Genomic DNA, 26,936 nt, shown 5'->3' with positions numbered 1-26,936 from the left:
ATAGTCTTGTACACTCTGACCCTTGAGCTATCTGAAATTTTGCCAGTTCATGATGGCTTACTGCATGTGAGCAAGAGGATAGAATTGTTCCTTAATGGCTAAAAGAAACTCAGTCCATGTTAAGGTAACCTTACCAAATTTCTTGATTTCCTCTTTGGTCTTGGCCTCCCACCAAACTAATGTTGCTCCATCCATTCTCAAAGAAGCCAACTGAATCTTTGTGGCATCATCATGCATATTCTGGATCCTCAAGTAAACTTCCAACTGCCTAATCCAGTTGTCAAGCTTTTCTACATTCACTTCACCATTAAACATAGGTAATTCGAATTTCACATCAAGCTTCAAAAAGGGACCTTTTCCAAAGGATCTATGCTTATGCGTTGAAGAAGAAGATGAGGATGAAGAAGAAGAAGGTGATGATGGGGGTGGTGGATCACCATTTCCTCCATGTCCTTTCTTGGAATGATCATCATCCTTCTTACCTCCTAAAGAGCCCTCTCCTTCATGTGGATGTTTGGACCCTTCTCTAGCCAGTTTCTCATTTCTTTCTTGATACAATATTCTCACCATTTCAGTAAGGTCCAAGAAAGCCTTTCTGAAGACGCTTTCTTCTTCTTTTGGATCCATGTCTGCAGGAATTTCTCCTTCTTGTTCAGAAATTCTTGAAGCTTTTGCTGAGACTCTTGAGGGTGAAATTGAAGGTGGAGGTGATGGCTCTCTGGTCCTCCTTGAATGAGGATTCTCTCATGCTCTAGTCAAATGTCCTTCTCCTCTCTTAAGTCTCAGCCTGGTAAGCATCAATACTTGCAAGACAATTAGAAGATATTTGCACAAAACAATTAAAAGACAACTACACCAAAGATTGACTGAAAGAGAGTTTATCTACTTTGCAATTGTATAAAAAGAGCATTTCGAAGGCTACCTGGCTCATTTCACGCTCTGTCTATAGTTTATTTGACTACTTTTGATACAAATAAACAACAACATAGCTCTAATACCAACTTGATTTGAATATGGAACTACTTGTAAATGCTTAGCAAGGTATTCAATTCAGTAAACATACATATTTAAATGATGTACATGTCTTGCAGTTAAAAACCAATGAGTTTTTCAGCTGTTTATGACCCTTTTATGTGTAGTAGAATTAATTCATTTATCTATTTAACATACTAAAACAGATTTGTTCTGAAGAAAAAAAACTCAACCACAGATGCAATAGCATATGACGACATAGTTCAACCCTCCTGGGCTACATCTATCGGGTCCAAGGCTCCCAAATGGGCATGTCCTCGATTTGATTAAAAGCTCAAAATGATTGTACAACTGAATACAAGCCTTAACAGATGAAATGGATTATAAAAATGGATTCGGAACGCTCAAATCAGTCAGGAATGGCTACTGGTTCTCATCCAATGGGTACCTGCAACCCTATACAGCTCCCATATGTTGGACCCTAGTGGCTCCTGGAACTTCCACGCAGCAAAAAACCTACAAGCGACCTTTGATTGCTCTCTAACCTGTGCCAATGGCTTAAAAATCATATGAATAGTCAAAATAAAAGTAAAAAAATCTTCCAAAAAGGACTTTCCTAGCCAAAGTTATGGCTCATTCATTGCACTGCCTATTTCCCCTGAAAAGAATCCAATTAGCTAAAGTCAGAGGGCCAGATAGGCCCACCAAATATGGTGGGACCGCCAAATTTGTCGCCTCCGCCAAAATCTCCACCAGACTAACCGTGAATTGAGCGCTAACTGTTAGTTCCATTTAAGTGCATGTGACTGTTTCCCAACGGTTTTGGGTTTATCTCGGAGTTTGAGCCTGAACTTTCGGTTGAACTGTTTGTTTACCATTGGTTTCTGCATAAATGTGACCAAACTCTAGCTTTAGCATTAAATTTTCGGTTATGTATTAACCGCCAACGGAAGGTGTTAAGCCCTTGGTTCAGGGCTATGGTTTCATGAGTGGGGGCTGGCCATTAAGGGCTAGCCCCATTTTGGCCCACCTTTAAACATTATTTAAACTTCTTATAAACTTTGCCCCGCAAGCCTTTCAAGTCCTTCTGCGTTGGTGCATTGGTAAAGCTGTGTATTGTTTTACAGGAAGTGGTGGGTTTGATTCCCCGTGCCTCTAAAAACCATTTAAATATGCCAAAGTCTTGTGAAATTGGGGCCACGTGGTGCCCTCCAATTGGATGCCCAAAAGGATTATTCCAAGGAATATTCTATTTTAAATTTTTTGAAAAAATTCAAAATTTCAATGCTATTGGGCAATTCTTCTTTTTGGTATAACTTCCTCATGCAGAGACCATTTTTCGAACCGTTCATGGCGCCAGAATCAAGAGGACGAGCTCTTTCCAGTCATTCAGGTTTGAACTAGTTCTAATCACTTTCATTTTTGATAATTTTACGACACTTGGGACATGAGCCCCTGATCACTGTTACAAAATCGCTTTCACGATCCAACAGCAACAGATGATCGCAATCTAACAGACATGATTTAATCGCACAATTGCCAATCGCAATGTCCACTTGGTAGGCTCCTTTTGCTCCAATGTGTCGATCCGATTAGTCTTTCAGACCCGATATGGATATAAGCCACCATTTATAAAACTTCAAGTCCAGATTTCAAATCCGACTATGTTTCGCACCAATTCTTAGTGTAATTCGGGTTTTTAGATTGTGAGACCAAAACTATGTAAAAAGACTTCGCCGACTTGCATCAAACAGTGATATTTAAAATAAAGCCATGACTTCTATGAATCACGTGATTTAGGCATTTAAACATAACAAACCAAAGGAATAATCACCCAGCCTGAACACAAATAATCTGAAAACATACAAGGGTTTCTACAGGCCCAATAATCAATCATAAACACAACAATCATTCATTCATAATAAGATACTTACAGAGTCTTTCCTTGGCCCGGTTACACAAATTAAAAGACCTTTATTTCAATTACAATCCACACACTATTATGCTCTCTTGAATCCTTCCTCTTTGCCCTGATTCTTCAATTAGTGGCCTATGTTCCTAATCTACCCGTAGGCTTACAATTCCATCATGAATCCTCTCTCTTTGTCTCTCTCGACTCTCTTGACTCTCCTTTTCAGAAAAGAAAGGAAATTACATATATTTTCTATCTAACAGTTTCCTTCCAAAAATAAAGGAGTTCACTATATTTTAAGAAACCAAATCCTACTCTAACTAATCAATATAGATAATTGACTTGATCTCCATGTAGGGAGGATCACTTTCCATTTTATTCCCACTTATGTTCAGAATTAGGCAACAAATTGACCACTTACATAATTTGAAATTAATACAATTTAAATTCCTCCAAACTTTCATTAGCCACAACATGTGACCACACCATCACATTGCTAGCTAGGTCTAGATGCTCCTACATCAAACTCCCAAGGTTAAAAATAATCATGATCTCCTGATCATGTGCTTCTGATCTGTGTCCTCCTAGATCCCATACTTTGTTCAGTAGTCTGTCCTTGGTTACTGTTGTTGTTTGTTGTTCTCTCGATCTCCATACTTTATGTTGTATTGTCCCATTAGATATGCTCTCACTGTCTGCTGCTGTCTTTTTCATATATCTTACTGCTTTTTGTTCATCATCTTGTCAGACTTCCACAATTTAATTTGCATCTTATCATTACCTTCACCTGTGTCATTCTTTCCAGCCAATATTCCTTCCTTCTTTTGTCCTCTATTTAGTTTATTGGAATGTTGTTGTATGAGTTCCTACAACTCATTAATTTCTTTTTCCACTTCACTTCTCACATGATGAATACTATCCTCCTGCAACTGGATGTGTTCTTGCATAAGAACATCATAATCCCTATACCAATACATTTCTAAAACGTACAAATTCTTTCTTTCTCCATTGATCCCTTGCAATAATTCTAGTTCCTTCGTCTGGTTTCTCATTCATGGATTCACCACTTCTTACTTCAATTCTCAGTATACCTGCAACTCCACAGATTTCTTTAAAACTAAGAATTGTTCCTTCTTGCTTAGGTATTTGGAATACCTCTTCTTCTAGTAACTTAATCTCTGCACCCTTAAGTATCATGGCATCATATTTTCTTGCTTCTAAAATGTCATCTTCAACCTCTTCTTATCAATAACCCCCTGTTGTACAATAGTATTCTTGTTACTATCATCTCTTGAGCTCATCTCTAGTTCAACAGTTTCATACTGTAATTTCAACATCATTCCATCTTTCTGAGACATTCTAATCTCATCCTTCCTTACTTCAATCTAATCTTCAGAATCAACTCCTTGTTTCAAATTGACTTCATATTGCCTTGTTCCTTCATATAAATCTTTACCAGAATCAATCAATTCATTAATCACAAATGCTTTACCTCATTTCCTCATTATGCCAACATTTCTGGCAAGTTCTTTTCCATATAGTCCTTTACTCTGGCTTTCTTCAACGTCAATAATCTTCAATAACTATTTAATATCTACAAATTCTTCTATATCAACCTTCAGTAGTTGTTCTCCTTTGACGTTAATCCTCAATAGTTGTCCAATATCTGCATAATTCACTACAACTATGTTTAATAGCTACTCTTTCCTCTGTATTTGAATTTCCTTCCTTTAACTTCTCAAAATTCATATCTTTGCTTTTCCCTTTACTTATGACAACACTAAACAGTTGCCTTACTTCAGTGTATCCTACATTTACACACAAAATATTAGTTTCAAAACTATGAAACACCAAGATCTCCTCAAATAATTTCATCATCAATTCTTCTAGTTGACTTCCACTTCCTGAATACACCATAAGATTCTCCACTGGGTTTGTATTAGCTTTATTAGTTTTCCTGAGAAAACTCTTTGTTCTATGTTCATATGAATGGATCTCTTGCTTTCCAAACATTCCTTTGCCATCCTCGTTTTGACTTATCCTTTGAATGCCATATGACTGGACATCTTCCTTCACTTGGCTGTAACTTCTCTCATTATTCCACATATGACTGTGAGTAGCATCTCTTCACCTGTTTTTTTTTCCCCTGGAAAAATCGTAATCTTTCATTAAACTTTGAAAAATTACATATTGTAGATGCATCAAGATGCATATGTTATAGTCTGTTAGCCTAATGGCTCAGCAAAATAGATAACAGATATATCAGCATAGATAACCAGTTCATTACACAGGATGATCATTTTGTTCCTTTTGTTTTATATACATATTGCCACGCAGGGCCAATTTTATACTTTTCGTCAAAATGTAATAAAAAAAATTGTACAATTTATATCAGATATTCAGTTCATGGGCTTTCCACCTTGTAGTATTGAGGGTCTATGTATGGCCGATGATAATATTGAAAAGCATTAGACCCTCACTGCTCCTGGATCATCCACTCTCCTCGGGGTGGTGTCGTGGCCGCCTTGGATAGTTCGTCAGCACTGCTGTTGTGTTCCCTGTAAATATGATTACAAGTAATATCATTAAAATGTACCTTCATGATATTCATTTCATCCAGTATTATGGTGAGTGTGTGAGTGTGGCATGCAGTTGTAGCATTAAACCAGTCTATGATGATCTTTGAATCGCCGAAAATATGAATGTTCATGCAGTTATGACCCAATGAGAAATGCATGAGGTGACGGAGTGTAATGAGCTCAGCATAATTGTTTGAGCCAGTCCCCAAACCCATTCAGACTTTATAATAGTGCTGTTCGTTTATGTATAGAATAAATCCGTCCCCGCATCCCTGCTCTTGGGCTACGCCGTCAAAGAATGCCCATGGGGTATTCTTATCTATGAGAGGTGGGTCACGGGGCCTTCTGGCTCGAGGTTGAGTGGTTCTGGCACATCATTGTAATCTGTTATAAAGAAGCGCCTTCCAGACTGTTGAGATGCCAGTTTTGGGCCAATTTGGGAGTCGAATCCATTCCATGATATTCATTGGCCAAATATATTTATGATATGTGATGCTTGTCCAAAGATTTTGTCCTGTGATCAATGTCCACCCCATTTTGGCAGCAAGTGCCTGAGCGAAGAGAGGCAGGTCTTTCAAACCCCAGCCTCCCCATTTCTTTGGAACAACTATCCTTTTCTAGGCCACCCAGGCAAATATCCTCTTTTCTTGGTTCCCATTCCATAGAAATCTGTTGCATATTTGGTGAAGCCTGGTCAAGATGTTTTTAGGTATCCAGGTAAGTGCCATCCAATATACGGGAGTGGCCTCAAGGACAGATTTAACCAGAAAAAGCCTGCCAGCTCTTGATAGGTATCTGTGACTCCAAATTTTTAGCCTCTTCTCCAGTTTTGATACTAGCCATGTCCAATCAGCAATCTTCTGATTGACAGGCTTAATCCAGTATCCCAAGTATAAGTGAGATGGGTCTGTAATCATCGAAAGAGGATGGGGAGTCCGATTTGGGAATGAGGGCTATAAATGTCGAGTTGATAGCATTATACATTGTTACGGATACCCGACATTCCTCCACTACCCTTAGCAGATCATGGCTGAGCAGCTCGTAGAATGCAAGGTAGAATTCGATGGTCCAACCATCCAGACCTGGGATTTTATCCTTTTTGAACCATTTTAAAGTGCCCTCAAGCTCCCCAGAAGTCACAGGATCAAAGAGAGTCTCTGCTTCGTCCCCATTTACAAATCTGGGGAAATGACCAGCAATATTTATAATGTCAGCAAGTGTCGAGCCTGGAGGGTTTTTATAAAGATTCCTGAAGTGTGTTGATCCCAGGTGAGAGAGCTTGCTAAATGTATCAGCCACACCTCCTTCTGGATTCGACATGCTCCATATAGTATTGGTGACCTTCCTGCCTTGTGCGTAATTGTGAAAAACCATGTGTTATCATCCCTTGCCTTTAACCATATAGCTATGCTGTGCAAACGGATAGATTCCTCTCTATCTTTTAATATCTGAGACTTTTGTCTTTCGAGTTCCACCAGGTGGGATTTATCTTCTGCCATAGCAAACCCCAGACCTTTTTCATCCATTAGTGTGCAAAGCTTGTTTTCTATGTTTAGTAGAGCTGTATTTTCCTTCTGATACTTCTCTTTGGCCCATTTAATGGACAGATGCTTTAGCTAGGCTAGATTGGAGAAAAATCCTTTTGCTAATGAGTCTGATCTGTCAATCGGATTCATAGCCCAGAAGTTCGAGACTATTCGAATATAAGATGGGTCCTATAGCCATATGTGATTAAATTTGTAGGGGGCTTTTGGTTTTTGAATAGGGCCCGAGATCTCCAAGTATACCGGGGAGTGGTCCGATATGCCACCAGCTCCAACCCATTTTTTATATTGATGCAGTTGCTGGATAAGGGATCCTTTCATGATGAATCTATCCAGTCTGTGAGCTAGGGCCGCCTCGCCCACCCTTCTATTCCGCCATGTGGGTAGAGGTTTGTTCATAGGGACATCTATCAGATTGTGCCTTTCCAGTAGATCAGTCATATAGCCAGTGATTGAGTCGACATGTGCCATGGATCCCCAGGATTCACCAAAGCCTAGTGAGAAATTAAGGTCTCCTCCAATGATGATATTCTCCTTTGATAATATAGAAAGTCCAAGCAGATGTTGCCAGAACTGTTCCCTTTGCTGACAAGGACCATATATGTTAATTACCTGAAGGCTGGTTCCCAGCTCTGCAGAATAAAGGTCAATATCCATATACCCTCAGCCTCCCCAGGATGTTGTAACATTAATGGATTTTGGGTTGTACCCAATAGCCAGACCTCCAGATCGTCCAGTGGAGTCTATGGACAAAAATATCCACCCCGGGCACATAGAGGTTAAGGAATCAGAGATGAGATCAGTCGGGCCAAGAGTCTCTTGAGGTAGAATGATTTCAATAGGAATAATCTCGAAAAGTCTTCGCAAGGCTAGTTCTTTGAGGCACTAGCCAAACCTCTGCAGTTAAAGGAGAGGCACTTCATGGGGGAAAGCTGGCAGGGGTGTTCGCTGCTCTAAGAACCCCATCTAGAGTAGATTGACAGCCGGAGGCTACTTCAGCTCCAGCACATCGGATAGCCTTAGAAAGGTCAGATTTTCTCCCCAGAGATGTCAAGTGGGTAGATTCAGGGATGACAAGTCCCAAACCAGAATGCAGAGGGGGATCACGGGTTAATATGCGAGGACAAAGGTTATAGTGATGAGCCTTTGACTCCCGAGGTGAGGAGGGAGATGAAGAGGGCAAAGGTAGGGAGTGCAAGGATGGGGCAGGTGGAGCCATGACAGGAGAGAATGGAAATGAGAAATGTGCAACAGATATAGATGGTACATTCAAGGAGGAGCAAAGAGAATTACAAGAGAAAGGAGAGGATAGAGATGTACCCGAAGCTTTTGCGGCTTCTGCTGCTGCCCATGATTTGGTGACTGGTGGCGAGGGCGAGCAGTGAGTTGCAACCACTGCTTGTTAGGCTGAGGGCGCCAGACCAGGTGCAGGAGTGCGCTGATTTTCCTGTACAGCAATCTTGGAGAGTACAGTAGGTGCAGTGGGGGTATCATCTGCCTTCTTGTTGAGGGGGTATTCCTTAAATAGGTGCCCAACCTTGTGGCATTAGCAGCATCGAAAGGGAACCCCCTCATAGTCCAATATTTGAACCTTGGTGTAGTTTCCCCAATGAAAAGTAATTTTCTTCTCCAGCCCCTTGCGAGTATCCAAGTGTACTAGTATGCGAGCGAGGGTTCTGTTCCTTAATTCCACGAAGGTTTTATCATGATCAAGATATGTCCCCAGAGCATTTCCTATCCAAATGAATACCTCCTCACACCAGTATTGAAGAGGGAGACCAGGCAAGCATACCTATAATGGACCAGCCTCGATTTGTTCTCTCTTGGGATCAAAGAGAGGGCTCCATCTCTTTAGGAGGACTGGTGCCATCTCAATGTGCCAGTATTTGCCGAGCACCAAGTCAGTGTAGGCCTCCTTTGCAAAGTGTAGAGCAAACCAGCCTCTAAGTAACACTTGTACCTCTGGTAGTTCGTGGAGTACCCCTCCCCAGATTTCCTTGACCCATTGCGTGAGTCGAACAGCCGAATACACCCTTCCACGAACATGGCCAACCAGTATGGTGCGAGCCATGGTTGTTGCTTCCCCGATGGCAGAGGTTTCTCCAAACCAGATTGAGATGTCCCTTGAGGTTGATTTTATGCACTTTGATTTCCTTTTCCGCAAACGAGGTGCAGATGGGTGGTCTGCAAGAGGATCCGGTGTGTTGGCTGGGGGAGTAGATCTAACCCTAACTACCGGAGACTCAAAACATCTTGATGGCGAGAGTAATGAAACCACTGGATTAGGGGCCGCCGGGGGAAGGGGGATTGCAGTAGGCTCCGCGAGGAGGGAGATGCCGGGCGGATTGGGGTCGAAAGGGAGCGACGGAGGCGCAATAGTAGATAGGATGTGTAGGGTTCCAGGTGTAAGAGGGGGTGTATCTAGAGCCAAGGAAGACTGAGTGTGCCCACCTGGGAGGGATGCTGATTGGTGCTCCGACAAGGTAACCACCAGAGAGGTGTTAGGCGGAAATAGATCTAACTGGTAACCAGGGCCGGCTTCCGAAAATGCGAAGTTAGGGCCACCAAATATAATGCGGTCGGGATGGGGGTCTTTGGTGTAGTCTACCTCCTCCAAATCCATTGTTTCTCCCAATATACCTGCAGAGGAAGACATCCCGAAAACAACAGATGGCTGGGAAACGGGATAGGAACAGATAATTGTCGGCAAAGAGTACGCGGGCAGTAACGGTATCGGGCTACAGTGATGGCTTGCAGTTATCCGGTTCCCTGCGGTGATAAAAGAGTGTTATCTAAAACCCTTGCACAGTCCTGCGGTGCCTGCGCACTCCATCCTCCTCAACATCTCTTCACCTGTTAATATAACAGTTTCCAACAATTGCTTATTTTCCCTCAAGTTTACATGACCTGTAAACACACAACAACTTTTAGTTTTCAAAATACAATACCTTTCATCCTCTTTTGATGCTCCAAGCACCAAACTTCGATCATAGATCTTCTGGATTGCAGCAGATCCTTTTTGTTGTGACTCCATTCCTTTAAGTCTCTCCTTCTCTAACAAATCAATATGAATTTGTTCAATTTCCCTGAACTCATTCATAAACTTGTCATTCCACCTCTATTGCAATAGCTTCCACTTGACTCTTTTCTTCATTCCCCATTTGTATCTTTGGTCTTCACTTGTCTTTCTTTGTACTGCCAGACTAATCTCTTGTTCTTCATTCTACTGCCAATTGCTATACTTCTACAATCTAATGCCTTCCTCAAATTCATTGTCATGTTGCTAATCATCCCTTTTAAATTGTTGGTTCCTTCAATCTTTATCTTGCTGGATTAATTCTTCTGTCTCCTTCATGTCTCTAAGGACATAACTTCCTTGTTGTCACTAATCTCCCATTTCACCTTCAAATAATCTCAGCTCAATTTCTCTGATTTCAGCATCATATTTATTAATGTTGTCTTCCATACCTGCAGTCACATCATTAACTGAAGAGTCTAAACATTTACTTAACTCTATAAATGTTAGAAAAATTCCATCCTTATCATGCATAGTAACCATATCCTTTTCTTTATCAAGTTCTGAAAGCTTCATTTCTCCTTCAGGTTCCTTGAGCAATCTTTCCAAGAATTATAATTCCATGTGAAATCTCTCCAGTAGTTCATCACAACTTCCATTCTTAGCTTCATTCTTTTTCTAGCAATCCTCTTGAGTTATCATGTTTTATGCACTGTCCTACTGCAAAGTTCTTTCATCAATTTCATCAGACAAATTAATTTTCTTAACTCCTTGTAATACCACTATGGCATTGTCATTAGACTTCTGGTCCATATCAACTTCATTTGATTGTCTTACCCCAAACAGAACTTCATCTATGAACTCTTTCTGTTGCAATAAATCAACACCTTCTTCCTCTAAAAGGCATCCTCCATCATACTTCACCTCAAGAGCTTCATTCCTATTTGTGATAGTTTCACCAGACTGTCCATCATCCTCTAAATATCCTGCAAACATACACAAACTATGAGAATAAGAGTCACAAGGCTCCATTGCCTCATTTGCTTCCCTTGTCAACATATCTCCTAATTGTTCTGAACTATGCCAATAGTTCATGGGATCTTTAGTTGATCTCCTTCATCGAACATTTCACCTTGTTCTAGTCTACAAATGGAAACTTCCATTTCTGCCTCTACTTCTCTGAGGTTTTTCATCAACCACTTTACTTGTTCTTGTTATAGCCTTCTTTGCAACTTAGGCCACTTCACTGGCTTCCTCTTCAAGAACCAACCTTGTCTTTAGTTCTCCTCTAGCAACATTACTAACACATCGAGTTCTTTTCTTATTTCAACCATTTCCTTGTCAAACTCTACTTGACTCATTTGTTTCCTATGAATTGTTTGAGCACTATTCTCCTCCATCTTGTAGCCTTCTTCTGAACCTTCCATATGACTCTCCATAGTCATCTTCTCTTCTATGTGAGCTCTACACCTGCAACCAATCAAATTTGTTCTAAGTTGATCTTCCCACCAAGCTTCTCCTCTACCTGGTCTCCAAGTCCTCTTTCTTTAGAACTTGCACTGAGCATTCTTCCTCCCTCTCTGGTTGCTCCACTTACTTCTCTTAAGGACTCCTTTGTCCCTATCTATTCCAAAAGTTCTTCTACAGTCTTATTGCTGTAGTCTTGTGCCTAACATTGCCATTCATTCAACTGCTACAACTTTCATACCTTTTATATCATAAATTTCATAAGCAAGACATCCTTCTTGCAAGAAATTTTCTTCCCTTTTCCTGCTCTGATACCAAAAATGATGCAACCATAAGGCTACTACACCCTCACACCTTATCAGGACTATTTCACCCTTATAAGCCTTTAAATTTCATGCCCACATATATATATCAGAAGCATAATTTTGGTGCTTTTTCTTTAAAATCGGGACCACTTGAACTATTGGAACCATTACACTATTGAGAATGGTTTATATCGCTTTTAGCCTTTAAAAAAAACCCCTGGCAACACTTTTTATTGAAATACATAGAAATGTATGAAATACTTGGGAAACCCCGCTCCACACAAATAACCGGTTCTCACATATTTATAAGCCTACTTCTATATATCGGTGGGTTTTTCCTTTGGTCCATCACCTTACTATTGCGCGCTCCGATCACCGATCTCCGATCGGCTGATCTCCACCGTTCAATCCTTCTCTGATCCAACGGTTAGCATTGATTCAAATATTTAAACTGTCATCAATTCTCCATCGTCGATTTGCACGTAGTGGATCTGACGGTCCATATCATATTTCAGGTGGACAATTAGCATGGGGATTAACCATCCGATAAAGCAGTTTCCCTATTCACCCTCGTGCCACGTGTCGAATGGTGAATGGGATTGGGGGTCTAACCTTCAATACCGTTTACAGTGTCGAATGGTGAATGGCATCGGGGGTCTAACCTTCAATACCATTTAGAGTCCTTCCGCCATCCGAAATACCATACATTGTTACAAAACCGCTTCCGCAATCCAACAACCACGGATGATCGCAATCTAACGGACACGATTTAATCGCGCGGTCGCCAATCGAAATCTTCACTTGCCAAGCTCCTTCCACTCCAATGCGCTGATTCGATCAGTCTTTAGACCCGATATATATACAAGCCACCCTTTATAAAATTTCAAATCCGACTGTGTTTTGCGCCAATTCTTAGTATAATTTAGGTTTTTAGCTTGCGAGACCAAATCTATGTAAAAAGACTTTGCCAACCCACATCAAACAATGATATTTGAAATAAAGCCATGAATTCTATCAATCGCATGATTTAGGCATTTAAACACAACAAACCAAAGGAATAATCAGTCGGCCTGAACACAAAGAATCTAAAAACATACAAGGGTTTCCGCAGGCCCGATAATCAATCATAAACACAGCAATCATTCATTCATAATAAGATACTTACATATTATCGCCTTGGCCCGGTTACTCAAATTAAAAGACCTTTTTTTCAATTACAATCCACACACTATTTTGCTCTCCTGAATCCTTCCTATTTGGCCTAATTCTTCAATTAGTGGCCTCTATTCCTAATCTACCCGTAGGCTTACAATTCCATCATGAATCCTCTCGCTCTGTCTCTCTCGACTCTCTCGACTCTCCTTTTCAGAAAAGAAAGGAAATTACATATATGTTCTATCTAACAGTTTCCTTCCACAAATGAAGGAGTTCACTTTATTTTAAGAAACCAAATCCTACTCTAACTAATCAATATAGCTAATTGGCTTGATCTCCACGCAGGGAGGATTACTTGCCATTTTATTCCCAATTCTGTTTAGAATTAGGCAACAAATTAACCACTTACATAATTTGAAATTAATAAAATTTAAATAACCAATTCTTCCTCCAAACTTTCATTAGCCACAACATGTGACCACACCATCACATTGTTGGCTAGGTCTAGATGCTCCTGCATCATTTGGTTGAAGCACAATGAAGTCTGCGGGGTATTCCGAAGAGTTTAAAGAAACAACTACATCATCCAACACCCCTTCCAGCTTCATTTTAGATCTATCTGCTAGTTCAAGCATAGTGGAAGTAGGACGAATATGGACCAATCCAAGTTGATCCATGGTTTTCTTAGTCATAACATTAATTGCCGCCCCCAGGTCTATAACTACATTGTAGACAAGGACATCACCTATCTGAACAAATACAATAGGGTTTTCGGGGTCAATATATTTCTCCATGTGCATACATCCCATCATTAACTCTGTTGCTCTAACAACAAATTGGATGGTTTGCGGTTCTAATCTTCTCCTTCCTGGCTTCTTGAGACAAAGTTCCCTAATAATTTTTGTGCAAATAAGGATCTCTTTAATAGATTTGAGCAAAGGTACCTTTATGAAAAGGTTTCTAAGCTCAAAGGCCAGGCTAGACTCAGGAATGGGGTCATTCTTCTCCACAACTAACCTCTCCGGATAGGGAGGTTGGTTGGAAGAAGATGGAAAAGGCTCAGAAGGTATGGGGATAGCCTGGATGGTGACATATTTTTTAGAATGGCCAGGAGTTTCCTCCTCACCTTTCCCATTGGTAATCCCCTTTCTACTTTTGATTTTCTGAGGCTACTATCTTCCCTAATCTCAATTGGAGATCATTGACTCCAAATGGCATGGACTGATATCTGGATGAGGAAAGTGGGTTTACAGAGTGGATCATTTGTACCACTTTGTTATTGGGATTGGGTAAAGGTTGGTCAGGTAGCTAAGGAGGTCAAAACGGCGGAGGTAAAGGCAATGGTGGCATTCGATGACTTAGCTGAGTTAATGATGGTTGTGGCATTGGGTGAGGTGCATATGTAGGTGGGTATGACTACATAGGTGTAAGATAGAAATGGTGTGAATGGTTTGGCCCTCTCCATCCTTGTTGCAAAGATTGGGAGGGTTGTCCATAATGATATTGGTTCCCATGTTGCCAATGTTGAGAGTGACTAGCGTTAGGATAGGAATATGGATGTTCATTATAACCAAAAAAATGCAGTGGAGGTTCAATAGCCATACCTACACTCTCCTGAGGCCAGTTTCTTCATGCTCCCATAGCATGCAATGATTCGGCTTCAGGTTGTCCTCCTTCAAGTACAACTTTCAGCCCATGTATGGAGGGACATTTTTCCTTGGCATGGTTATCTATACAAATTGCACATTTATTAGTTCCTTGAACATTGAGAGGACATTCTCTTAAAAGATGTTTTTTTCTACATTTTGGACAAAAAAATTGACAATGACTCTTGTTCCTCTACAATTTTTTGCTTAAACTTCCAAGATTCTATTTGTTTACTAATAATATTCATTATTTCAATTTTCATATTGTTCATTTTGTTTTCTAATCCAATAATCATAACATCAATAGATTCAGTTTTCTTATTTCTATTCCGAATTCCTTTACCGGATCTATATTGGTTCCTCGATAATTTCCTGCACAAGTCACAGATTTGATCAAAATATTTTTGAGCAATATCCCTTGTCCTAATAGATTTAGATTATTCCTAGCATCATCAGTAATCCCACGCAAGAACAAGGTTCTAATGGTACTTAGATCAAATTTGTGCTTTGACCTTTGGAGGATGTACAGGAATCTCTCCAAGTAGTCCTCTAGAGTCTCATCATCATTTTGCACAATAGTAAAGATTTCATCTTGAATATCTCTAGTTTTACAATATTCCTAATATTTTGACAAGAACACTCTCTTCATTTGTTCCCAAGAAGATATATCGTTTCCTCCTAGTCCCATGAACCAGTGGAGTGTTGTGTTCTTGAGAGTTGCAGGAAATAGCTTTAACTTCTGTGCATCAGATGAATAATCATAACTTCTACACAAAATATCAAACTCAAAGAAGAAAGAGTCTGGGTCTTCATGTACCTTACCATAGAAATGAGGAAAAGCTGATGTTGAACTATTTTTCATTTGCACTTGTGTATCAGGATCCACAATTGGGAATCCAAAAGTGGATTGTTCCTCATTTACCTGATGTTCACCAGTTCCTTTTGCATGGTCTTCCTGATATGCCATTGTTTCTCCTCCACGCGAACCACTCTCAATAGGATGAGAAGGCTGACTATGGGTTTCAATAGTCCCCTTCTTTCCCTTTGTGGGCTGTGTCACACTTGGACCGCTCCTACCAGAGGCCAAGTATATTGTTCCTGCATTATGAGTCTAGGTTTGTTTGGACTTTCTGCATGTAAAAGAAGGCCCAATATGAGATTTGATTTTATATTTATCCGTATTTCTTTGTCCCCTAGTGAGCTTTAGACCCCTACCTCTTTTAGGCATTCATTTCAAAAAAATGACAAAACAAAATTCCAATAAAATGTTGCAATTCAAAAAATAAATTAACACCTAGAAATTCCTTCAAGCAATAGAAGCACACTGCAGAAAAAAATAATAGTAGACTTACCCCTATTGCAAAAATGGAAAATTATTACCAATTCAAATCGCCTCCCTGGCAACAATGCCAAAATGTTGGTTGTAGGAATTGCACTTAAGAAAGCTCCTTCAACACTTAATTGTCAATCCGGGGGTTTTGTAAACTTAGAGACGAAGCACAAGTAATTCCAGAAGTTGTATGAACGTTTCATATTTCTATTCCTACTTCTCAATTGGAACTTTGCAGAATTAAACAGAAAAATCTCAAAGGCAATTAACACCAAAGTAATTCTAGTGTTGGAATGTAAAAGGATGTATTTGAAAAGAAATAAAATAAAGGAACTTTCACACTTCTGTAAACAATCTTAATTGCTAAAGTGAAACTCTATGTTTATCGTCAGTGTAGGTGATGGAAGATTAACAAGTGGGCCCTTAAAAAGATCTGCCTTCTAAATGATTTTCCTTCTCACACTAAGTGGTCGTTCTTGTACTGTTGCAATCTGCTTGCACTAGTGTACGTACAAAACTTATGTGAGAAGTATAACTTTCACTTATATTGAAGACTTATATTTTCCTGTAGGGACTCTAAGCCTCAAGGCTTGGAGCACTCTATTCCTATAACAAGACACTAGTCCTTGTACTAGAACAAAGCTTCCTACACTAAATATTCCAATTTTCTTTTGGGAAAATAAAAGAGCATGTTAACTATAAAAAGAATTGCAAGTGCGAGAAGAATCTGAAATAATCTTGCACACAAAAAGAATGCTTTAATCAACTGAATCTCAAAAATAGAAATAAACTCTTAAGATGAAAGTAAAGCAAACTTTCTTCAGTCAAAGGGATTTTTCATGTAAACAAATATAACTCAAAATGGTTCACTGTAATATTCCAGATTACTTCTAGTCTTTTTCCTTAATTCATGAAGTGAAAATACAAACTGAGATATGCAGCAATGTCCTTTTCTATTTCCTAAAGTTATCCTTAATCTTTAAGAATTTGACTTTTAGTATTAGAGATGCCTTCTTCAGATGAAAAACGCTTGCTTCACAGAAATGGATTAAATCATGTAAAAGGAAAAGAATGAAACATTTGTTGTAAATGAACTAGCGAACCAGGGTGCAAGATCCTGCATGCACTAGTGCAGGAAGGATCTCATCTGCATGATCCAAGTGAAAGCAAACCAGTAGAAAAATTATATGAAGCAATTTAATTTAACTTTCACACAACGGATCCATTCACACTTGACTGTTTTAATGAAATAAATCAAAATTCATAGGCAAGCACGAAATCAAGATTCAAACCATGCTTCTGTAAATAAATAAAGTTAACACACCTTTAAGATAACAAAGCAAGAGGTTTAACGAGCTGGGTTGGCTGGGCCCTAGCCAACCATCTCATTTCCCATTTTGGGAAACAGAAACCTTTAGCACATTATCAACACATCAATGAAGAATTATAACGTAGAATGAGAAAATCATGATGCAATTCCGTGTATTAATTCTAATTAGAATATATACATTTGAGCTCGAGTCTAACCCAGAACGAGGATGACAATGAAATTACAAATAAACCAGAAATTACAACGATCTGCTATCATTATCGCTTGCTAGCTTAGTTCTATATGAAATATACATTTTATACAACCCTTCGGCCTATGGATGTAACCAAAAATTACAGTCGTTCCAAATCAAGCCTTTTGGTTGAAACAAAATAACAACCAAAATTACAAAATTAAGCTGATGGCTATAATAAGGTGCGAACTATTCATGGCCGTAGACTGATCCTTGGCCATATCTGTTTTGGAAAGTTCTAGTGTCTATAGATAAACGCTTAAACCCCTAGACTAGTAGCTAAGTCTAGAACAACAGTGCAAAGCATTCTCTACTTCTTCTATGATCAACAGATTAAATAAGAGGTAAAGAAGCCTACTTGTAGCTTTCACTTACTCCTTATCTCCCTTGATCAATTTTGTCGCTCCTCTTCGTACTTAATCTGCTTGAAGAGTACTTGTAGCTTTCGCTTACTCCTTATCTCCCTTGATCAATTATGTTTCTTCTCTTCGTACTTAATCCGCTTGAAGAGTACCTGCACACAGACAGAGGACAACAACTGATAACAGCATATGATAATGATCTATTGATTAAACATAGCATGGAATCAAGTACATGACACACATAAGAAAGCATAAATGAGTAACACAAGCATATGGAAAAAGCATTGAACACTTTATTAGTAAAAGGAAGAGTTACAACCCATTGCTCGATTCAACATCACTCCTCTAGTTCAATCCCATCCTCTCCTCATAACAAGAAAGACATTTTGACATCATTACAATACTTGAAATCAACTCAAGTCTCATACGGACAGCATCTCACTATAATTCAATAATTTCCAGCCCCTGATCACTTAGATGAGTGGTCTCTTTATAGGTGAATGAAGGAATTTATGCCATAAATAGTGATAATGAATGCCCTCCCAAACTTAGAATTTAGTTCCATGGAGGAAGGGATAAGGGATTGATGTTCCTTAACTCCCTTCCTCATCCAAATACGAGCTCAAAGGAGCATATAGCCTTGAGAAACTTCTAGAGGCATCCAATGGATAAGGAATATTTCAAACCCTCATGGAAATTCTCTCAAAGTTGCCCAGTGCAGGCAAAGAGGGACCAAGTGTGCTGCATAGCACCCTATTAGTGTATGGTTTGCATTGCAGCTGTTGGGTAGCGGAGGGCCTGCGTAACAGTTTTGTGGTTCAAAGCCCATAATTTTGGGTAAAAGTATGGTAAAAGCTTCGTGAGGTGCATGGAGCATGAAATGTAATGAGTCAAGTCAAAGGGTTTCCCGCCCAAAAATAATGTAAGAAAATAGAAAGTGAGTCGGCCTGCCCATGGTACGTAGACCATGGAAGTGTATAAATAGAGTGAGGCTCTAAGGGTAGAAGTCAGTTTTTGGTCTTGATCTTAAAGATTATGGGTTTATGAAGGCAATATTCTCTTTCTGCGTCTGTAAGTTCGAGTCCAGGGTGTTGGTAGATAGATAGAGGCTCTACAGCTGTGTGTGCAAAGGCTTGGTAGAGTCCGCAGTTGTGTGCACGAACCCCTGCAGCTGAGTGCGCAGTGCAGATCTGGTTGTATCAACAGAAGATAAATAAAGATAAGAAGTTTTGAAACATTGTGTGCTTTATTGCGAATCTATCTATTGCTTATGTTCTGAATTTATGCACTGCCTTTTTTTTAATTTTGATAGTGCGCACTGGGTTTTATTATTAAATGTTTGCTTAAAGGCTGTAAGAAGGAGATCAGATCTGTAATAAATTCATTAATAAGAAAGAGCATTTGTGCGGAGCTATGCAGAATCTCGATGGTAGTACAGAGTGGCGTGAGGCCACAGAACTATTCGCAAACCCTCCAGACCACATCAAGACATCCTAAGGGTGCGGAAACCTGGTTCCAGCACCCTCCCCTACTACCTTGGGTGAGACTTTAGTCTGCGCTCTGCGGACTGTTGCTGAAAGGGCCGGTAGTGTGGGATTCGTTTGGCTAATAACTCTTCTGAACCTCGGTCAGGCCCCAACAAGCCAACAACAACGCACCTTAATGAAGGCATACTTGCGCTGATCTTCTTAGAGGTAGTTTATGGATGATTTTGGTCATGAAACTTCTTAAGAAGCTAGGCATTCTGATGGTTGAATTCTTTAGGGCATGCAACAACTGAATTAGGGTTTAATGGGCTTTAATAGTATTGATCTGTAGATTGGGGTTGATGTGCCAAAATGGATCTATAACAGTTTCCCCCTAAAGAATGAAGTGATAATATGTATGTCGAGTGAAATGCTTTATCATGTGGAGAGGAGGTTTCAAAGCGGCAGGTGACCTGCATCAATTACAATACAAATATCATGATAATTTTATTTTTTCTCATGAGCTAGCTGAGGGAAGGCATACCCATGCTCAACTTATAAATTTTCATTACATGTACAAATATAGTCGTCTACAGATATAGACCCATGAATGGATGACCATGAATGTAAGGCCATTATACATTTGATTTAGTACTCCTGAAAACATCGCAGCCTGGATGGATGACACTAGATCCGGGGTCTTCATTCTCATTCAGTCTTTCGCTCAAGTACAGTCTATCCATGTGAAGAGATGATCTGAAGTTGAACATGGAAAGAAATCATCTGATTACCAGCCAATGATGTAAGCCGTTAACAGACGCGAGAGGAATCACCGATAATGATAATGACCCTCAAGGTACTATAGTAAATTTCACACGGTGTGAATAAATGATTTGATGTTGAACACCATACAAAGTCTTTCGATTGAAGGCTAGTGATGTCAACCTATCGTCGGAAGCAAGAAACCTTCCATTGATGTATGCAAGCCTCAAGGTATTGAAGGGGTGTTTCTAAGTCAAATTCTTGGATGATGTGCTGATGTTGACAAGAAGCGACTCGTTGCAGGAGGGCCTTGATGTATCCCACATCAACGACACTGTTAGGACCCTACATTGTCCCTTTTTGACCATATATTTTGCTATTATGTCATCCTTTTTCAACCTATATCTAAAGTCCATGTTATGACTTTAATCCATTTTTCCTAAGGTATACAATATTTCTTCTCATTACTATACGTTTAATTTATTTTACATATAATTACATTACCTTCATAGTTAATCGTTGAATTGGATAGTTGCTGAAATAGTTATCATTGTAGTCTATGTTGCTGAAACAGCCTGGAGACTGCAGGGTTATCATTACAGGTTATGTTGCTGTAACAGTTAGAACAATGTGCAAATCCCGTTGCTAAAACAACCGTGATTTGCATTCTAGATTTGACAACAACAGAAGAATATCATCGAAGGAGCTGCTACACTGGTTGTAACAACCACATTCCAAAGTCAGCATTACCATAACCATTGTAACAACATTTTGTTAATGGGAAAACTGATTACCCTATTTTGGTATATTGGGTTAAAGATAGGACTTATAATGTAATCAATTGTAATAGATGTCTCCTCTTTAAAAAGAGGAGACATCTACATTAGAAGGGGATCGACAGACTGCGGGAAGGTTTTTAGCTGAAGAACTGGAATCTTTTTGTAACATGACATACTGATGGATGAATAAAATATTGTTTTGAATATTTATTTCTAGTTCCTGTTTCCTAGGGAATCTTGTGAGAAGGACAGGGCCCACCTTCATCACAAGATTCACCCATTACATTTCTGCAGTGTGTTAAGTGTGTTTTCTATCCATACCTTGTTAAAGTTTTGTTTACTGAATGTTTCTCATGCGTTATTGCTAAACTCTGTTTTTCCAATTGATTGCTACATTACTTTCTTGAACTCATTTACAGTTAATCTGTGAGTGTTTTATTGGCAATTAAGTTTATAGAGTGAGTTGGTAAGCATGGTAATCAGAAACAGGTGCTGAAGGTTCCTGCTTGGGGAATAGGGTCCTATTCTTTGTTACAGCATAGCTAGTGCTTTCTTTTGCAGAGTGACTCCTTTTATTAGATTTCTCTTTTTAATGAAATCAATCATTCTTTGATAATTAGATTGTTTTTGCTGTAACTCAGAGTAGAGCTTCAGTTTGCTTAGAACAAGGTGTGACTAGTATACTTATTACTACAACTTTTACTGCTTTTGAGATTGAGCACATACAGTGCATAGTTGCCTTTGAAATAACAGACTTCCCTGGGTTGAAAATTTATGTAGCACTTAGTTGTATGAATTAATCAACAATTAAAGTGACCAACATTTTGACGTCATTGCTGGGGAAGGCAATTGTAGATTTTAAAAGCATTAATGTTTTTCTTTTAAATATGAAAAATGCATGAGAGGACGCAAGAAAAATAACCATACAAGTGGCAAAGGTAAAGGAGGAGGAAGAAAGACCTTTATTGATGATATCATATCAAAGTATGAAACTTCTCAGATGCTGAGCTCTCGGAAGCCCAAGCCTCAATTCTCCCTCTGAACAAACTACGAAACAGAGGAAGTTGTGGGTCCTGAAAAAGTTGAGGAAACTGTAGAAGAAATTGAAAAACCAGCAGAAGATTTTAAGGAGCCGGTTGAGGACATTGAGGAACTAATTGAAGACATTAAGGACATTGAGGAACCAATTAAAGACGTTGAGGAGCTAACAGAAAACATTGAAGACAGAGCAAGTGCAGTAGGAGAACAACCAATGGAAGAGAATAATGAAGGATTCTATAATGGAAGATAGGAAGGAAGAGGGGAGAATTCTCTCTCTACCTTGGGATTTCCTATTGGGGATCTTCCTAGAGGGGCAACTCCCATGAAGAATATCCCACTCTTAGCCTTATCTAACTTCCATGGCTTATCTTCTAAAGATCCTGATGAGTTTCTTTTTGAGTTTGATATATTGTGTAGAAGTTATGATTATGTTACTAATGCTTAGAAATTGAAGCTATTTCCAGCAACATTAAAATGAAATGCACTAATATGGTTTATGAGTCTGGGAGGTCATGTAATCACGACATGGAAATAAATGAAAGAGAAGTTCTTGACTAAATATCAAGACTACTACCGGATAAGAGAAAAAAGGGAGGAATTATTTAAGATGGTGTAGAAGGAGGATGAGCATCTGGAGGACTTTGTGGAAAGGATGCAATATAACTTGCAAAGATCCAATCACCCTAATGTAAGTAAAGATATTCTTAAAACAATATTATTGAAAGGGGTGAGGGATGATTGTCTAGACATGTTAAACATGCTTGGTAAAGGGGACATATCTAAAGAATCATATGATGAAATTGTTAACCTTTGCAAAAGATGTTCAAGAGGAGCTACAAGGAACATATCAAATAACAAGGATAATACATATTCAAGAGTTCAAAAATCAGCTAGTGGAGGAGAAACAAGAGTTGAAATAGGTAATTTACTTGAGGAATTTAAAACTGAAATGTTAAGTTCTTTTGCTTCACAGATTGACACCTTGCAGGCTAAGAAGAAACAGGCAGAAGCAGAAGCTGCTTTGGCCATTTTCTGTTCTAAATGCAGAGAAAAACATCCACTAAGGGAATGCCTATTGGACAAAGTAACAATTTGTACCATTTGTGAGAGGGATCATGAAACACAACAATGCCCTTCTTTACCAGGAATAAAGGCAGCATTGCAACCAACTGAAGAAGAAGCTGAAGCAGTTTATTTGCTGACACAGAGAAGGCAATGGCAACCACGAGGACAAGGTATGAACTCTAATATGCCATTTTATAATAATTTGAATAATTACCCTTCTTTTAATCAAGCAAATTACCCTCCCTTTAACCAGATGCAATACCCACCCTTTAATCAAATGGGTTACCCACCCATGCAACAACCAAACCCTCCCTTTGTAGATCCAACAATGTGGACTTCTTGGCCCCCACAATAGCAACCTTATTTCAATCAATGGAATCCAAATTGGAGGGTTCAGCAACTCCCGTTTCCAAACCAATTTCCTTAGTTTCAGCAACCACTCCTACCATCAGGAGCTCCACATAATAATCAAACAATGAGACCCCAGCTACCAGTACAACTGAATCCTAACACAAATAATAAAGCCGTACAAGTTATTGATATTCAAAACCAGCCTATGTAGTGCAATGATATCCACTTACGATCTAGGAAAATAGTTGAACCTATTATTGATGACATTACCTCTTCTGATTCTAATAAGGAAGAGACTGAGAAAAATAATTCTCGTAAGGAGGAACAGTCACCCTCTAACAAGGGTGCTAAAACTGTTGAACCACCATTCCCTGAGCGTTTAGCTTTAACTAAAACCCCTGAGCCACCTTCTTTTAACCTTTTGGGGGAATTACAGAATCTTTATGTTAAAATTCCACTTTTACAAGCATTAAGAGATGTACCAATCTATGCCAGAACTATGAGGGATATTTGTATCAAGAAACCTGGTAGGAAAGCTAAAGATCCCCTTACAGTTCATGTTATGGGTGATCTATCAGCCTTAATGACCGGAAAAGCTCCCCCTGTTAAATATGGTGACCCTAGACATCCTACTGTTACAGTTCAGATTGGAAAAACTATCATCTCACGAGTTCTGGTAGATTTAGGTGCTGCTATAAACATTATGACTCTGGAAACTGCACAATTGTTACAGCTGAAAAATGTGATCAGAGAGACACCAACCATTCTAGAATTAGCTGACCATTCTACAATCAAACCGGAAGGAGTCATTGAAGACCTAATCATTTCAGTTGAGTCCTGGAATTACCCAGCTGACTTTGTGGTGTTACAGACTAAAACAAAGTTGGGGGGACACCCTCTAATTCTGGGAAGGCCCTGGTTAGCCACAGCCGATGCCTTTATCAGCTGTAGATTTGGCTCAATGACAATTTCTAATGGGTGTGAAACCAAGCAACTTACTCTCTACCCTCATGCTACACCTATGATTAACAATGAAAATTCTATATCGTTGGACTATGATGATGATGCTACCCAACCTATTTTGACTATCGGAAAAGCTTTAAGTCTTAAAGACACCACTAAGGATGAAGTAATTAATAATTTTATTTGTGAACCTTCCTTGGTCATTGCTGAAACACACAACCACTTGACTGAAATTTTGGAATCTGATACCCAGGAAAAGCTTAAATCAGAAGATCTACCTCAAACATCAACCACCATCTCTTCTAAAAGCATAACAATAGAAATTGAACCTGGCAAAACATTGAATATAAACCCCAATTTAACAGATGCTGAAACATAGCAATTAATGAAGCTACTTCATGAAAATAAGGAAGAATTTGCATGGGATTATACAGATATGAAGGGAATCTCTCCTGAATTATGTACTCATCGCATCTATATTAAGGAAGGTTGCCGACCAATCTGTCAACCCCAGCAACGAATGAATCCCAATTTAAGGGAAATTGTCAAAGAAGAACTTCAGAAATTACTTAATGCAAGGTTTATATATCCTATATCTGATAGTGAATGGGTTTCTCCATTGGTTATAGTACCTAAGAAAAATGGGAAATGGAGAGTATGTGTAGATTATAGAGATTTAAACAAAGCAACTCAAAAGGATCACTTTCCTTTGCCATTCGTTGATCAGGTGCTAGATAGTTTGTTAGGAAATAAATTCTTCTCCTTTTTAGATGGTTTTAGTGGGTACAATCAAATAAAAATTGCACCCCAGAACCAGGATAAGACCACTTTTACTAGTCCCTATGGAACTTTTGCTTATAGAGTTCTCCCATTGGGACTATGTAATGCTCTAGCAACTTTTCAAAGAGCAGTGATAGGAATCTTTTCTGATATGATTAATGACTCCATGGAGATATGTATGGATGATTTCACCCCTTATGGTGTCTCTTTTGAAGATGCATTGCAAAACCTTGAAAAAGTACTTAAACGTTGTGTACAATCTCACCTTTCCTTAAGCACTAAAAAATGTCATATGATGATGAATGAGGGAATTGTACTTGGACATTTCATTTCATTTCAAGGAATTCAGGTAGATCCATCCAAAATATAGGTAATTTAGAATCTTCCTATTCCTAGAACACAAACCGATGTAAGAAGTTTTTTAGGACATGCAGGATACTATAGAAGATTTATTAAAAAAAATTCTAAAATAGCTTCTCCTTTGTTTCTGTTACTTATGAAGAATGTTGAATTTAAGTGGACTGATCTTTTCCAGAAATCATTTGATGAACACAAGCATTAGTTATCCACAGCTCCTATTTTAAGAGGGCTTGATTGGGCACTTCCCTTTCATATATCCTCTGATGCTTCAGATACTACAATTGGAGCTGTCTTGGGACAAGAGGAAAACCATCTTCCTTATGCTATCCATTTTATTAGTAAGAATATGACTCCTGCTGAGCTTAATTACACAGTTACTGAAAAGGAATTCTTAGCAGTTATTTATGCTATTAACAAGTTTCGACATTACATTACTCGTTACTCTACTTTTGTCCATACTGACCACTCGGCTATTAAATAATTAATGAACAAATTTGTCACAAATGCCCGAGTTACCAAATAGCTACTGTTATTACAAGAAATTGATATTACAATTGTAGATCAACCAGGTAAAGAAAATGTAGTTACTCATTTCCTTTCTCGGATAAAAGCTGATGATAATACTCCAGTGGATGATTCCTTTCCAGATGAGTATTTGTTTGTAGTATCTGCTCACTCACCTTGGTATGCAGACATTGCCAATTATCTGGTTGTAGGGAAGTTACCATCACACCTATCACATCGGGAGAAAAGGAAGATCATTCAACAAAGTGCTCGGTATAGCTAGATAAGTGGTTGTCCTTTCCATATAGGACTTGATCATGAAATCTGAAGATGCATTAGAGAAGATGAGGTTTATGATATACTGAAGGCTTGTCATGATGGCCCTTGTGGAGGGAATTTTGTTGATAAGAGAACAGCACATAAAATTCTCAGAATGGGTTATTATTAGCCCTCACTATTCCAGGATGTGAAGGAATATGTTTAGGCCTATGACAGCTGTCAGAGAATGGGCCAACTGAATCATAGAGATGAAATGCCATTGAATCCCCAGGTAATACTTGAACCCTTTGAAAGATGGGCTCTAGATTTTGTAGGGCCAATTAATTCTCCATCCAATCAAATAGTTTACATATTAGTTTGTACTGATTATATGACTAAATGGGTGGAGGCTAAAGCACTCATTAGAGCTAATGAGGAATCTGTTCTATCTTTTCTATTTGAAGAGATCTTTGTCAAATTTGGAGTACCTAGAGAGCTAGTTACATATGGAGGACCTCCTTTCAATTCTCATGGTTTTAAAGCTACCCTTCAAAAATATCATATTCATCATAGAATGACTACACCATACCACCCCCAAGCTAATGGGCAGGGGGAGAGTACAAACAAAGTGATAGAAGCCATTCTAACAAGAAAAATGAAGGAGAATAGGAAGGATTGGTCTCAAAGGCTCCCTGAAGAACTATGGGCTTACAGAACTACTTGGAGGAACACTACAGGATTTTCTCCCTATGAATTG

The 26,936-nt window shown here is 39.0% G+C and overlaps 1 pseudogene; it reads left to right on the top strand.

The window, feature by feature from the left end:
- LOC149173954 (putative pentatricopeptide repeat-containing protein At1g26500) overlaps nt 1-5,846 on the top strand; it is an 81,268-nt pseudogene extending 75,422 nt beyond the window's left edge.
- The last annotated feature ends 21,090 nt before the right edge of the window (nt 5,847-26,936 follow it).

Source organism: Pinus tabuliformis, chromosome 4_1, assembly GCF_031772625.1.
Source record: "Pinus tabuliformis cultivar Carrire ecotype Pingquan chromosome 4_1, CPIR1, whole genome shotgun sequence".
In the NCBI taxonomy this organism is placed as follows: Eukaryota; Viridiplantae; Streptophyta; class Pinopsida; order Pinales; family Pinaceae; genus Pinus; species Pinus tabuliformis.
This window is presented reverse-complemented; position numbering and strand designations above follow the sequence as displayed.